The sequence below is a fragment of the Schistocerca nitens genome, chromosome 6 (genome assembly GCF_023898315.1).
Source record: "Schistocerca nitens isolate TAMUIC-IGC-003100 chromosome 6, iqSchNite1.1, whole genome shotgun sequence".
NCBI lineage: Eukaryota > Metazoa > Arthropoda > Insecta > Orthoptera > Acrididae > Schistocerca > Schistocerca nitens.
In genome coordinates this window covers 244,392,240-244,409,505 of record NC_064619.1, presented here as the reverse complement: position 1 = coordinate 244,409,505, position 17,266 = coordinate 244,392,240, and the positions used below count along the sequence as shown (strand labels likewise).

At 45.6% G+C, this 17,266-nt stretch overlaps 1 protein-coding gene across 4 annotated transcripts in view; it reads right to left on the bottom strand.

Annotated features, from left to right (window-relative positions):
* Positions 1 to 17,266, bottom strand: part of LOC126262212 (aryl hydrocarbon receptor nuclear translocator homolog) — a 566,087-nt gene that overhangs the window by 454,668 nt on the left and 94,153 nt on the right. The window lies entirely within an intron of this gene.

Sequence of the window (17,266 nt, the reverse complement as noted above, 5' to 3'; positions counted from 1 at the left end):
ATCGTGAGTGTTAGTTACCTTTAAAATTGAACGTGATGGGTTGGTGTTAGTCAAGAACGCCTTTACGGCGACAAAGACGCAATTATAAAACCTCACTGAGTTTGAACGAGGTCGTGTAATAGGGCTACGAGAAGCTGGATGTTCCTTCTACGATACTGCAGAATGACTTGCAAGGGATGTAGCCAGTGTACATGACTTTTGGCAGCGGTGTTCACGAGATTGTACGGCACAAGACCGGTCTCTGAACCACGCGGTGGCACTACAGTGAGGGAAGATCAACGTGTACGGCGTGTGGCTCTGGCACGTCGTACTGCATCTACAGCAGTAATCTGGGAAACAGTTGGCACCATAGTGACACATGAAATGTTACAATTCGGTTACTTCAAGGGCAGCTCCAAGCCAGTGGCGCGCATTTCGCTGACCCCCAAACCACCGCGTCCGCAGCTCGTGGTCTAGTGGCTACGTTGCTGTCTCTGGATCACGGGATCCCGGGTTCGATTCCCAGTCGGAAATTCTTTCCACGAACAATACGAGACTGGAATAGAAGGGAGAACCGATAGAGGTACTCAGGGTACCTTCTGCCACACACCGTCAGGTGGCTTGCTGAGTGTAGATGTAGATGTAGACCGCGCAGTTGAGCGCCCCAAAAACCAAACATCATCATCATCATCATCATCATCATCCCAAATCACCGCCATCTGCGGCTTCGGTGGTGTTACGCGAGAGCTCGTTGGAGGGCAGAGTGGTGCTCTGTTGTGTTTTCTGATGAAAATTGATTCTGCCAGTGAAGACCGTGTATTGGTTAGGGGGAGGCCAGCTGAGGGCCTGCAACCAACCTGTCTGCGTACTAGACACACTCGACCTACACCTGGAGTTATGGTTCGGGGTGCGATTTCGTGTGGCAGCGGGAGTAGACGTACTCTCGCGGTAACTCCATGCACCCGAATGTGAGTTCGTCCGTCAATCTCGAGGTTCGACTTTTTGTTCTGCCATTCACGGACAGCATTTCAGGGAGTGTTTTCCCACAATTTAACGCTCCCCACATACCGCTGATGTAACCCTACATGCTCTACAGAGCGTCGACATGTTGCCTTAAACTGCTCGATCACCAAATATGTCTCCAATCGAGAACATAAAGGACATCATCGGACGACAAAACAAGCGTCATTCACAAACATCATTAACCATTCCTGTACTGACCGACCAAGTGTTACAGGCACTGAACTCCATCCTACAAACTGACATCCGCCACCTGTACAATGCAATACATGCACGTTTGCGTGCACGCATTCAACATTCTGGCCGTTACTCCAGTTATTAATGTGACATCATTTCACATCTGCAATAGCTTTCTTCGCCCTTACATTAACGTGTGATCTTGCTATGTTAATCGCTTAAATATGTCACCTAGACAAATGTATTACCGAAATTTCATTACTCTACATTGGTATAGCGATTTTTTCCGTCAGTATAGTTATTAGTTTTAACTGCAAATGTCATCAGATGGATTCTTAACCTTTTTATTTGCTAGTAATATTACTAACGCGTACCCTGGTATTCGTAGTACACGGGGTGTTTCAAAACTCGGCGGCAAACTTCAGGAATGTATTCCTCATATAACAACAACGAAAAAAAGTCTAATGAACATGGGTTCTACATGCGTATTTTAAGAACTGTGTGTACCTCTTCATGTTCGACATCGTGAAGCAAATCCCTTCTATTGCAAGCTCTTTCCTTTCCATATTTTGGGAAGAGGCAGAATGGACCAAAATAAGAATAAAAAAATCAGGTGAACACGAGCTCTAAAATGCACACCTTAAGAGCTATGAGCATTTGGTCAGTAGGAAAGATGGGTTTTACAGTAGCCAAGATGAGCAAGTGCTCATAGCTTTTAAGGTATGCATTTTCGGTACCATGTTTACTAGATTTTTTTCTTGATATATGCAGAATCCATTTCTGAAGGTCGTCGAGTTTTCAAACACCTTGTATATAATTCACAATTATAAATTGCTGAAAATGCAGTCGCAGCTGTAACTACACTGATGCACCAAAGAAACTAGTATAGGCACGCGTAGTCAAATACAGAGATACGTAAACAGGCAGAATATGGCGCTGCGGTCGGCAACCTCTATGTAAGACAGCAAGTGTCTGGCGCAGTTGTTAGATCGGTTACTGCTGTTACAATGGCAGGTTATCAAGATTTAAGTGAGTTTGAACGTGGTGTTATAGTCGGTGCACGAGCGATGCGACACAGCATCTCCGAGGTAGAGATGAAGTGAGGATTTTCCCGTATGACCATTGCACGAGTGTACCGTGAATATCAGGAATCCGGTAAAACACCAAATCTCCGAATCGCTGCGGCGGGAAAAAGATCCAGCAAGAACGGGAACTTGGCCGAGCGGTTCTAGGCGCCACAGTCTGGAATTGCGCGACCGCTACGGTCGCAGGTTCGAATCCTGCCTCGGGCATGGATGTGTGTGATGTAATTAGGTTAGTTAGGTTTAAGTAGTTCTAAGTTCTAGGGGACTGATGACCACAGAAGTTAAGTCCCATGGTGCTCTGAGCCATTTGAACCATTTGAGGAACGGGACCATCGACGACTGAAGAGAATCGTTCAACGTGAAAGAAGTGCAACCCTTCCGCAAACTGCTACAGATTTCAATGCTGTACTATCAAAAAGTGTCAGCGTATGAACCATTCAACGAAACATCATCGATATGGGCTTTCGGAGCCGAAGGCCCACTCGTGTACCCTTCATGATTGCACGGGGTTACCCGAACGGTTGGAGGCGCCTTGTCACGGTTCGTGCGGCTCCCCCCATCGGAGGTTCGAGCCCTCCCTCGGGTCTTGGAGTGTGTGTTGTCCTTAGCGTAAGTTAGTTTAAGTAGCGTGTAAGCCTAGGGACCGATGATCTCAGCAGTTTGGTCCCATACGACCTAATCACAAATTTCCAAAAAATTTTGCGCCTCGCCTGGACCCGTGAACTCCGACACTGGAATGCTGATGACTGGAAACATGTTGCCTGGTCTGACGAGTCTCGTTTCAATTTGTATCGAGCGGATGGACGAGTACGGGTACGGAGACAATCTTATGAATCCAAGGACCGGCACGTCAGCAGGGGACTGTTCACGCTTGTGGAGGCAGTGTAATAGTATGGGGCGTGTGTAGTTGGAGTGATGTGGGACCCCTGATACGTCCAGATACGACTCTGACAGATGACACGTACGTAAGCATCCTGTCTGATCACTTACATCCATTCATGTCCACTGTGCATTCTGACGGACTTGTGCAGTTCCGGCGGGACAATGCGACATCCCACAAGCCCAGAATTACTACAGAGTGGTTCCAGGAACACTCTTCTGAGTTTAAGCACTTCTGCTGGCCACCAAACGCACCAGACATGTACGTTATTGAGAATATCTGTGATGCCTAGCAACGTGCTGTTCAGCAGAGATCTCCGTCCCCTTGTACTCTTACGGATTTATGGCCAGGCCTGCAGGATTCATGGTGTCAATTCCCTCCAGCACTACATCAGACATTAGCCGAGTCCTTGCCACCTCGTTTTGCAGCACTTCTGCGTGCTCACGTGGGCCCTACACGATATTACGCAGGTGTACCTATTTCTTTGGCTCTTCAGAGTATATCGACAGCCATAAGCGGCGTATGTTTTGTTCGGAAATAACAATGGCTGGTTGCAGTTTTTTCTTCCGGGAAGAATCCACCGAGACAGCATTTTCAGGCAGCCGCAGTGTCATTTTCCACAAAATAGCATCAGTCACAAGAAGCAAATATTTAGGTACTACTGCGCAGACCGATGAAACGTGCTACAGATGCTACACTGAAAGGCGCGGGAAGAAGGCATTTGCCAAAACTTTCACTGCCCATGTAGAATCAGTGGAAGAACACCCAGGGGTTCAGAGATAGTACTCAGTACATATGAAAGTGATCTTTTAGATACAAAGATATACCGGGACATTTGTGCCACAATGTACAAAAACTGTAGCTTTCCACGGTCTTAATGAACATTTGCTAAGTTAGTAACGTTTAACACGTAAATACGTAATGATTTACTGTGGTAAACAAGAAAGGTGGACATAAATAATACGGCAGTCAAGTCTGTGAGGAAGAGAAGATTTATATAGTATCAGCTGGAACGCAATTAAAATAGAACATGTTTTACTTCGGGTGAAAAAAAAAAAGTAAGGTTCAGTGTCCGACGAGGACTAGGTCATTAAATTGGAGCACACGATAGGATGAGACACAGGTGAGGGAAAATATCACAGGCTTTGGAAACGAAAATCCTCGAATCGCCATACTGACTTATGGAAACTTCGCTTACGTATCAGCATATTTACACTCTATGCACTTGCTAATAAATCATCAGAGTGTGCGGTTTATGCCATTTACTAGCCTGAAACGATACACAATCAGTGAGCACAACTATTTATACGCGAGAGCATCATTGCTACTCAAGGAATTTAATATCAAGAAGCCGCCACAGCTTAAAGGAAAGCAAGATGACTTTTTGTAAGAATACGCGACTACAGAGCACGAACACGGGCACGGTTCACACAGCGAGTATCATCTGCGCTTCCGCCGGAGGGACGATGAAGTGGCTGTCGGGCTGAAAAGGCGATACGGGATGCGTGGGTTGCCCTTGTAACTGGAGCTTACCGGATCTCCACGAGTAGCAGGACGACGCACACATGCGTGAAATTTACTATCCGGAACTACCATACCATAAACACTCCCGTGAAGTTTGGTGACACGTTATAAACTAAATGGTCTAACACCACAAGATTCTAGCATTGAAAACAAACAAATATACCTTCAACTACTTCCGGTCCCATCACCTGTTTTCGTCATAATTTTCTGATCCGATAAGACTAGTACTAACCGTAGACTATATGTCTCATTAATTTTCAATTTCGCATTTGCTGCACTATACGGCAGGTTTCGTTCTGTGAGTGATTGTGATTTCGTTTAGTTGGACTGAATCCCCACACAAACACAAAAATGGGTTGAAGTTACGGCAGTGCCTACCGATCATTATTAGAGCTAGTCTCCTGATACTTTCTACACAATTTCTGAGGATGGTATTAAACTTCAGGACGATGAAAATATTCCGTGGACGATGGTTGCCGAATATCTACTTGATTTTCGGGCACATCTTGCTACTGATTTCGCAAACATTGCGACGTTGCGCCAAAGAGCAGAAGATACGAGATATGAAGAACAGGTTCCACTTCTCTAACAGACTTCTACGAAGTTATGACTGTTGTCATCGACCTAGTTTTTCAAATGGTTCAAATGGCTCTGAGCACTATGGGACTTAACAACTGATGTCATCAGTCTCCTACAACTTAGAACTACTTAAACCTAACTAACCTAAGGACATCACACACATCCATGCCCGATGCAGGATTCGAACCTGCGACCGTAGCGTGACCTAGATTTCTCCATAGCTTCTTGCAAATAAATGTGCTACATACTGAGTCAAATTACAACACTCTCGCAGAGTCGTCGGAGCACATATCAACAAATATCTGGAGTCGCAATAATGATCCGGGATGCAATTCTTTCCTGGTGGTTGTCCTTACATACTTCGCGGATAAGAATATAAATGCGGATAACAGAACAACTCAACTCAAAAGTAAGTTAATTCTTTTTTACCTACTTAGCTACTTTTATGGTCCCGTACCTCAGGCGGTGTCGGCAGCTCGTGGTCTTGAGGTAGCCTTCAAGCTTCCCGCGCACGGGTCCCGGGTTCGATTCCCGGCGGGGTCAGGGATTTTGCCTCCCTCGAGATGATTAGATGTTGGGTCGTTTTCATCATCATCATTCATCCCCGTTGCGGTCGGAGGAAGGCAACGGCACACCACCTCCGCTAGGATCTTGCTTAGTGGGCGGTGCGGGTATCCCGCATCGTCCCCTACGCTCCTCTGAGTATGGGACCTCACCACCACCACCTCAGTCGGTAAAAACGGAACCCTTAGAGTACCATTTTTTTCTCCGTCCAAAAAAGTCGAAATGTATGTCACTTACTAATGTCCATAGTCCCTTGGGAATGTAATAAAACGAAGCCTAAAAGTCAACGTAACTAAGAGACATGGCCAATTATGTCGCATATTTTAATACTCGTACAATGGCTCATTAAAATCTATGGGTTACTTCCCACTGGCGCCTCCTCGAAAGGGTTGAAATGTCTGGAACCGATATCTTGCAAGTATGAATGTCGATAACAGTAAAAAATCGTCGAGGTTCTCGATTCCCGAAATGGGTGAACTGTCTTCACACATAATTAAGTCTGTGCGTAACCCTCAGTGTGCGAGACCTACTCGCATCTGGTCCACTTTTTATTTAAACATTTCAAACGAGACACTTAATAATTTTTCAAGAATACCTAAGAGAAATTCAGCTTCATTAATTTTTCCGTGTTGAATAAACCGTAATAAACGCTCACAAGTTCTCCCACTGCACGTTCCACGGCCTCAATAACCTGCTCCTTTTCTGTCAAGATCGTACTTCTCTGAAGGCTTTGTTACAACCTGGACGCTCTGTAATAAGTTATGCATTGTTGAGAAAATGAAGGAGTGTCATGAAGCGTCGGAAGACAAAATAATTATCGAAACAATTGACGAAAAAATTCGAATTAGCGAATGTTATATAGCTGATGACTTCGAATCACGAATTACGACTGTTTGCGAGGCGGGCTGTAACGACAGTTTCTTCCACTTATAGTGTGTACCAAAACAGGTAGGAGTACTTCGATTTATCAAAATGCTTCTCGACAGAGCAGACAACTATGGTCTGTTAAAATTACTTGATAGCTGATACTTCACGTGTTGGAGGTGTCTTCCTCCAATCGACCGCTCAACGTCAGGAACTGTTCGCCGTTGTCAAACTGTCACAACAAATTGTCAGTTAACTTACAATTCCTTGTCTTGCTTTTTTCCTTGTGTTTGGATCCTGAATTCGATACTTTTATTTCGCATTTCTTCACACATGATAAACACGCCCAAAACAACACAAATACACAAACAAAGCGTTGGTACCGAAATCCGCAAATTTTGTGCACACCATTAGCCAAAACTTAATAAATTCTTTCGCATAAGACGTGATTTGGCTTCACAAATTCGAAAATAATCACAGACAGCGGCCTACAGTAGGTAAACTTCACACGACATGGTGTAAAACAGAACATTTCGAAAGCAGAAAATGATCGTTACAACTGGTTCTATAGATAAATAAATACACTCCTGGAAATTGAAATAAGAACACCGTGAATTCATTGTCCCAGGAAGGGGAAACTTTATTGACACATTCCTGGGGTCAGATACATCACATGATCACACTGACAGAACCACAGGCACATAGACACAGGCAACAGAGCATGCACAATGTCGGCACTAGTACAGTGTATATCCACCTTTCGCAGCAATGCAGGCTGCTATTCTCCCATGGAGACGATCGTAGAGATGCTGGATGTAGTCCTGTGGAACGGCTTGCCATGCCATTTCCACCTGGCGCCTCAGTTGGACCAGTGTTCGTGCTGGACGTGCAGACCGCGTGAGACGACGCTTCATCCAGTCCCAAACATGCTCAATGGGGGACAGATCCGGAGATCTTGCTGGCCAGGGTAGTTGACTTACACCTTCTAGAGCACGTTGGGTGGCACGGGATACATGCGGACGTGCATTGTCCTGTTGGAACAGCAAGTTCCCTTGCCGGTCTAGGAATGGTAGAACGATGGGTTCGATGACGGTTTGGATGTACCGTGCACTATTCAGTGTCCCCTCGACGATCACCAGTGGTGTACGGCCAGTGTAGGAGATCGCTCCCCACACCATGATGCCGGGTGTTGGCCCTGTGTGCCTCGGTCGTATGCAGTCCTGATTGTGGCGCTCACCTGCACGGCGCCAAACACGCATACGACCATCATTGGCACCAAGGCAGAAGCGACTCTCATCGCTGAAGACGACACGTCTCCATTCGTCCCTCCATTCACGCCTGTCGCGACACCACTGGAGGCGGGCTGCACGATGTTGGGGCTTGAGCGGAAGACGGCCTAACGGTGTGCGGGACCGTAGCCCAGCTTCATGGAGACGGTTGCGAATGGTCCTCGCCGATACCCCAGGAGCAACAGTGTCCCTAATTTGCTGGGAAGTGGCGGTGCGGTCCCCTACGGCACTGCGTAGGATCCTACGGTCTTGGCGTGCATCCGTGCGTCGCTGCGGTCCGGTCCCAGGTCGACGGGCACGTGCACCTTCCGCCGACCACTGGCGACAACATCGATGTACTGTGGAGACCTCACGCCCCACGTGTTGAGCAATTCGGCGGTACGTCCACCCGGCCTCCCGCATGCCCACTATACGCCCTCGCTCAAAGTCCGTCAACTGCACATACGGTTCACGTCCACGCTGTCGCGGCATGCTACCAGTGTTAAGACTGCGATGGAGCTCCGTATGCCACGGCAAACTGGCTGACACTGACGGCGGCGGTGCACAAATGCTGCGCAGCTAGCGCCATTCGACGGCCAACACCGCGGTTCCTGGTGTGTCCGCTGTGCCGTGCGTGTGATCATTGCTTGTACAGCCCTCTCTCAGTGTCCGGAGCAAGTATGGTGGGTATGACACACCGGTGTCAATGTGTTCTTTTTTCCATTTCCAGGAGTGTATTTTACAACAATGTGAAGGTATTCTTAGGGTTGCCAGACTTCTCAGTTTTCCGGGACAGTCCCGGTTTCGGATTTAAAAAATGAGCGTCCCGAAAATTGCTTTCGGTTTTGTGATGCCAAATAAATACTCTCACGCCATCTATTTCTTCCCAAATGCTGGCGTGGATTTGTATTTTAACTGTCACTGTTAAGCAAAATGGTTTTTGTTTCATCGTTGCATCAAGGGCCTTTACTGAGCGTAGCGCATCTTTCTATTATTAACTCTTGTCTTGGGATTCATTTCAGTTAAGAGGTTGCAACTACGTTGTTCTCTGTCCGAGGCTCATTGTGCTTAGTCCATATTTGCGTGTGTGTGAAGTGAGCTCCAAATGCCAAAGCGAAAGTGTTCCTTTCAAGACAAATATACAGAAAAATGGTCTTTCATCAAAAGAATAATACATGATTATGAAATGGAATGTGGAATATGTAAGTCCTATGTCAAACAGATCCAACCGGGACCGCTCATCGGTCGGTATCGCGTCAGCTCGCATAGCAAAAGCGGGAAGTATTACACTACTGGTAATTAAAATTGCTTCACCTAGAAGAAATGCAGATGATAAACGGGTATTCATTGGACAAATATATTATACTAGAACTGACATGTGATTACATTTTCACGCAATTTGAGTGCATAGATTCTGAGAAATCAGTACCCAGAACGACCACCTCTGGCCGTAATAACGGCCTTGATACGCCTGGGCATTGAGTCAAACAGAGCTTGGATGGCGTGTACAGGTATAGCTGCCCATGCAGCTTCAACACGATACCACAGTTCATCAAGAGTAGTGACTGGCGTATTGTGACGAGCCAGTTGCTCGGCCACCATTGACTAGACGTTTTCAATTGGTGAGAGATCTGGAGAATGTGCTGGCCAGGGCAGCAGTCGAATATTTTCTGTATCCAGAAAGGCCAGTACAGGACCTGCAACATGCGGTCGTGCATTATCCTGCGGAAATGTAGGGTTTCGCAGGGATCGAATGAAGGGTAGAACCACGGGTCCTAACACATCTTAAATGTAACGACCATTGTTCAAAGTGCCGTCAATGCGAACAAGAGGTGACCGAGACGTGTAACCAATGGCACCCCATACCATCACGACGGGTGATACGGCAGTATGGCGATGACGAATACACGCTTCCAATGTGCGTTCACCGCGATGTCGCCAAACACGGATGCGACCATCATGATACTGTAAACAGAACCTGGATTCATGCGAAAAAATGACTTTTTGCCATTCGTGCACCCAGGTTCGTTGTTGAGTACACCATCGCAGGCGCTCCTGTCTGTGATGCAGCGTCAAGGGTAACCGCAGCTGTGGTCTACGAGCTGATAGTCCATGCTGCTGCAAACGTCATCGAATGTTCGTGCAGATGGTTGTTGTCTTGCAAACGTCCCCATCTGTTGACTCAGGGATCGAGACGAGGCTGCACGATCCGTTACAGCCATGCGGATAAGATGCCTGTCATCTCGACTGCTAGTGATACGAGGCGTTCCATATTACCCTCCTGAACCAACCGATTCCATATTATGCTAACAGTCATTGGATATCGACCAACGCGAGTAGCATTGTGCGATACGATAAACCGCAATCGCCATAGGCTACAATCCGACCTCTATCAAAGTCAGAAACGTGATGGTACGCATTTCTCCTCCTTACGCGAGGCATCACAACAACGTTTCGGCAGGCAACGCCGGTCAACTGCTGTTTGTGTATGAGAAATCGGTTGGAAACTCTCCTCATGTCAGCACGTTGTGTGAATGCTCTGAAAAGCTAATCATTTGCATATGACAGCATTTTCTTCCTGTCGGTTAAATTTCGCGTCTGTAGCATGTCATCTTCGTGGTGTAGCAATTTTAATGGCCAGTAGTGTACTTGGCTTTTACCGCTGAAACTTTTTTTTTTGTCTTAAGTTTGTTCGTAGATGCCAGATTTAATCGTCGTGAGCAAAGCGAGAGTGATTAATAGTTCTGCCGCAGATTGCTGTCCGCCGTTTTCTTGGATACACTGTGTATCAAGAGGTTGTGGTTACGTTCGGGCACGAGTGTAATTTCAAGGCTACGAAAAGTGTCTCGCGTTCCCGCCATGACTGATGGCAACAGCGTCCAACACTGCTCTGAATTAAATGATTAGCATTTCATTACTTATGGAGTAAGTGTTTGCGAGTCGCCTTTAACCGAACGGTAGTAGATGTTGCAAAAATGTAGAGCCAAGTGACTGACGTCAAGTATGATGTAATTTTAAACGAACTTCAGTTCGATTAATCGACAAATTACATATATCGAGGCTTTAATTAACAAGAGTCGACTGTATCGCATACAGGAAGACTCGTCTCTTAGCTGATGACGTCACGTTCGCAACACGTGACGCGGTTCAGGCAGGGCTGGCAGAGGCGAGAGCGGCGTGGCCAACGTCAGCTCTGAGGTGGCGCGTGTTGTGCTCGGAACGTGCTGGCCGCCCAAACAAGACGTGGCGCGTGCGCCCGCGCCGCTAACAACGGGTCGCAGCCGGCAGCGCAAGGCCGCGCGCGCACAGCACACCTGGCCGGGGCAGCCTAGCCTACCAGTCGCTCTCGCTCTTCTCTTCCTTCGCCAGCACCCCGCCCAAATTCTTCCCGGGCCTTTCCCCACACTATCGACAACCTCATCCTGACAACTTTCCGGAATTAATCTTTCATTCTTCAGGGGGCTTTGCTTCTGTTTCGAAACTTTCTGGTAGGTGTGTACAGGACTGGGTGTCTAACCCACAACCTTACTTTCCCGAACAATGGTCTTATACTGACTGAACTATCCTAGCGTAACTCACCTCCCACAACTTTACTTCCACCAGCACCGCTCCCCTACACTCCACTCTTCACTGAAGAACTCCTGTCTACTTTCAGAATGATATTTTCACTCTGCAGCGGAGTGTGCGCTGATATGAAACTTCCTGGCAGATTAAAACTGTGTGCTGGACCGAAACTCGAAAGGCAAAGGCAAAGGTCCGAGTTCGAGTCTCGGTCCAGCACACTCGAACTCGGACCTTTGCCTTTGCCTTTCGAGTTTCGGTCCAGCACACAGTTTTAATCTGCCAGGAAGTTTCATATCAGCGCACACTCCGCTGCAGAGTGAAAATATCATTCTGGAAACATCCCCCAGGCTGTGGCTAAACCATGTCTCCGCAATATCCTTTCTTCCAGGAGTGCTAGGTCTGCAAGGTTCGCAGGAAAGTTTCTGTGAAGTTTGGAAAGTAGGAGACGAGATACTGGCGGAAGTAAAGCTGTGAGGACGGGGCGTGAGTCGTGCTTGGGTAGCTCAGATGGTAGAGCACTTGCCCGCGAAAGGCAAAGGTCCCGAGTTCGAGTCTCGGTCCAGCATACAGTTTTAGTCTGCCAGGAAGTTTCCTGTCTACTTTGTTGGTTTAGCACTCCTCGAAGAATATTTTATTCTGCTGCGTAGTTATTTTCAAACTTCCTGGTATTGCATTGTCCGCGAAATGCGAGGTTCCGGGTTCGAGTCCCGGCCCGGCACACAGTTCTAATCAGTCAGAAACTTTCATACTTTCAACAAATAAAGATACAACGTCCTTGACACTGTTTCCTTAAGTTGTGTCGCATACAAATGTGGTGACAACCATTCAACACCGTACTTATAGATTAGGCCTGACTTGACGTTGCAAGCCCTATTACATTCAGTTTTCTGAGCTTATTGTGAACGACTTTTTCCTGCAAATTAACTAAAAATGGCTCTGAGCACTATTGGACTTAACATCTATGGTCATCAGTCCCCTAGAACTTAGAACTACTTAAACCTAACTAACCTAAGGACATCACACAACACCCAGTCATCACGAGGCAGAGAAAATCCCTTACTCCGCCGGGAATCGAACCCGGGAAGCAAATTAACTGTTACGATTTCTTCAACGCGATTAAGTGTGGTTACCAATACCTCCTTCATCATTTTAATATAGAGACAATTCTACTATATGGAGTCAGTGAACACATAAGGAAGAGAAGCACGACGAAGAGTTGATTCTTCAAGAAAAGGTGTTCAAAAACATTATCACAGCAGTTAATGACTGCGAACCTGTTTTTATTACAGTCACCTAGATCTCTTCCCACTTTTTCTTCAAAGCGCGTGATCACTGATGGAACATTATTACATTCTAGCATTCTGGAGCTAGAAAACTTCCTAATGAGTAAATGCATGTTCAGAGTCCTCCGCACAAAGTTAGCGAATGTTTTGTCACCAGCCTTTGATTGTATACGAGAGCCTTTACAACTAAGACTGAGTGTCGATAAAGCAATTGCTCATCTTCGCTAATGTGGAACACATCTCCTCTATTGAACAACTGCTCATTGCTCTAGACATTTTTTCTTGTTCTGGTCCACAGTACCACCTGTGAACGTTGCCTCCCTACAATCTTAACGACAGTACCGGTACACGTATTCCACTGTCACAGGTATCACAATGGGTTTCGCTTGTAACTTTCGACTCGGTCGTTTCCAGTATAGGAACCATTTTACGCAGTATAAGACGCTGTGGACTATAAGAAGCATTTTAATTTTTAAGAATTAAAAAAAAATCATTAACATTAGATTGTCTAGCCAGACTAAAAAAATCCTAGTTTATACAACCGAACTGATCTTTAGAGATCCTGAAAGTTCCATCTTCTACTTTTGGCCTATTTGCATTCAGTCTTCTATTTGTACGTTTTTTTTTTTTTTTTAACTAGCCCGCCAATCGTGAATGGTCATTTCTGTTGGTGGAGGGCCGAAATGCTGCTCTGTTTCCACGTTCTTCTGCAATGCTATTACTTTCAATTTAGCGCACACATTATATGAATACTTTCATTTTTTTTCACTACGCAACTAGCTACTAACAAAAATATTGTACTGCTACAGATAATACAAATCACTTTCAATTCAAGTTCATTGGCACCGTAGACTGCAATGACGCATCATGGGCCATTTTTAAAACTGCCGGGAATTTTAAATCAAACTAAGGACGTTTTATATTAATTTCAAGTATAAGACGCACCTGAATTTTGGAGAAAATTTTTCGAAGAAAAAAGTGCGTCCTATAGACCGTAAAATACGGTATATCACTTATTACGACATTTTGACTCATTATTACAGATACGAGGAGCATTTGGAAAGTCCGTGCAAAGTCCGAGAGATGGCACCACCGGCGCGTATCGAGGTCATGTTTAGTAGCATCTTTGGAAAGAATGCACACCACGTTTCAGCCATATTGGCCTATTTCTTTGTGTTTGGCATTCGTATGAATCAAAGAAGTAGAGCGACTGTCAAAAAATGGACGAAAAATAATTTCTTGTCGTGATTAAACATTACTTTATCAAAGGCAAAACGCCTCAGGAGACTAAAGAGAAGCTTGATAAACATTACGGTGACTCTGCACCTTCAATTAGAACAGTTTATAAGTGGTTTCAAAATTTTCGGAGTGACCATATGGGCACAAGTGATGCTGAACGTTCTGGACGCCCTGGGCAGGTTACGACTCCAGAAATCATTGATAAAATCCATGATATGGTGATGGATCACAGAAGAGTTAAGGTACATGACATTACTAGTGCTGTGGACATCTCGAATGAACGGGTACATAATATTTTGCATAAACATTTGGACATGAGAAAGCTATCCGCAAGATGGTCTTGCGATTGCTCACGCTTCACCAAAAACGGAATCATGTGAAGTGTTGCAAGGCTGGTTTGCAGCTGTTCAGAAAAAATCCGCAGGACTTTAAGCGTCGTTTCGTCACTGTGGATGAAACATGGATACATTACTATACTCCTGAGACCAAACAACAATCTAAAGCCGGCCGAAGTGGCCGTGCGGTTAAAGGCGCTGCAGTCTGGAACCGCAAGACCGCTACGGTCGCAGGTTTGAATCCTGCCTCAGGCATGGATGTTTGTAATGTCCTTAGGTTAGTTAGGTTTAACTAGTTCTAAGTTCTAGGGGACTAATGACCTCGGAAGTTGAGTCCCATAGTGCTCAGAGCCATTTGAACCATTTGAACAATCTAAACAATGGGTTACCAACGGAGAATCTGCAACAAAAAAGGTGAAGACCAGTCCTTTGGCCGGAAAGTTATTGCGATTGTCTTTTGGGATTCGCAAGGGATAATCCTCATCGACTATCTGGAAAAGGGTAAAACTATTACAGGAGCATATTATTCATCGTTACTGAACCGTCTCAAAACCGAGCTGCAAGAAAACGCCGGCGATTGGACCGTAAAAAAGTCCTTTTCCATAACGACAATGCACATGTACACACCTCAGCACTTGTGGTAGCAAAATTATTGGAAATAGGATTCCAACTCGTTTCACATCCCCCATATTCTCCATACTTGGCTCCCTCGGACTACTATTTGTTCCCCAATTTGAAGAAATGGCTGGCGGGGCAAAGATGTTATTCAAACGAGGAGGTGATTGCAGCAACTAATAGCTATTTTGCAGACTTGAACAATTCCCATTATTCAGAAGGGATCAACAAATTAGAATAGCGTTGGACGAAATGTGTAAGTCTAAAAGGAGACTATGTTGAAAAATAAAAAAAGGTTTACTCCAAACACGTAAGTAGTTTTTATTTTTGCACGGACTTTTCAAACGTCCCTCGTATGCTGTCTGTGGGAGGAATCTGAAACTTTGCGCGTGCCGTCACGAAATTTCATATAATTCATACCGAACGTTTCGAATTAGCAACATTGTTGTTGGATTAAAAAAAGGCAATATTTTCTGGGCGACCTCCGCACACGAACACAGGTAACTTCCACGGAAACCCTCCCGTAAAATGACCGAAATTCTGAGGCCTGTTCGGACTGTCATATTCGGAAAGAAAATACGCCTCTGGTGCTGACTGACTGCCTGGCGTTCCACAGAACGCGTTCAGTTGGGTATCCGCTGACAGGGATACCCAACACGAATACAGGTAACTTCCACGGAAACCCTCCCGTAAAATGACCGAAATTCTGAGGCCTGTTCGGACTGTCATATTCGGAAAGAAAATACGCCTCTGGTGCTGACTGACTGCCTGGCGTTCCACAGAACGCGTTCAGTTGGGTATCCGCTGACAGGGATACCCAACACGAATACAGGTAACTTCCACGGAAACCCTCCCGTAAAATGACCGAAATTCTGAGGCCTGTTCGGACTGTCATATTCGGAAAGAAAATACGCCTCTGGTGCTGACTGACTGCCTGGCGTTCCACAGAACGCGTTCAGTTGGGTATCCGCTGACAGGGATACGTCTAGTGTCAGAAGGAAGAGCAGCAACACCTACGGGTCAATCTTGTCACTTTACTTCGGCGTATTCAATATCTATCAGCAGAAAATAAGTCACATTCTCAATATATTGCATTCAGTAACTGATTTACATTAATACCTGTCTCGTCTCTTGACTATATTTTGGATGTGAAGTGCTTCATTTACAGAAACGGCAACCCGCAAGCTGACGAGTAACTTTACACGAAACGAGAAAAAGAACACAGCAACCTGTGAGCGCAAAGAAACATTTCGTAAATATCAAAGATTAAGTAGCCAATATAAAGAAATACTACGTAAGTAGATACTGCTTGAAATGCGAAAAGAGGACGTCATGCAAGAAAACTGCCTTCATCCCGTACCGTAAACGCTACGCTTAACTGTCAGGAATACGGCAAACGTGACAGCACCCGGACAGTTACGACTTGCTTCTAGTCGCGAGCATTTGCTAAATGCGACTTCTGCCGCCGCCGGCAGACCTGTTCCTAGCGAAAGCAAGCCTACGTAGTGAGTACTTCATGCGACGAAGATGTTATGATGGTAGCAAAGTACGGAGCTCAATTACTTGTATATCAGAACTTCAATGGTTGACATTAACATAGACTATGTAAATTATCGCACAGTTTAAAACAAATCGCCAGCCGGTGTGGCCGAGCGGTTCTAGGAGCTTCAGTCTGGAACCGCGCAAAAGCTACGGTCGCAGGTTCGAATCCTGCCTCGGGCATGATGTGTATGATGTCCTTAGGTTAGTTAGGTTTAAGTAGTTCTAAGTTCTAGGGGACTGATGACCTCATATGCTAAGTCCCATAGTGCTCAGAGCCATTTTTTTAAAACAAATTAACAGCTGTTAAACACCTCATACCGATCAAGTAGTTATTAATGCCGAAAAACCTAAACTACAACAATGTATAATGGACAAATATTTACTGGAAATCGTCAGTGCTACCATTTCCGCTTCATTCAGGAGACCCAGCAAAAAATTTGAAGTTATCATAGGAAGTCGCGACACATCGGTATGAATTTCTCACATACTCAATGAATGCGGAGGCTTAAGTTCTTACTCATACAGTTCTATACGTAGGAATTTGATTTAGAATGCAATAGCAGAAAGTTCAAGCAAAGTGCCGTCAGGTCACCTTACGGTAGGAAACTATCATGCGAATACAGCATTCAAAAGATGTGTTTCGTGCCAAATGCAAAGACCGTCCTGAAGTGACCGGCATGTGCTCCGGTAATTGCAATCCGCGTCCGGACCGCCAGAGTTAGCTTTCGGTTGTTTTCATGAATCACTT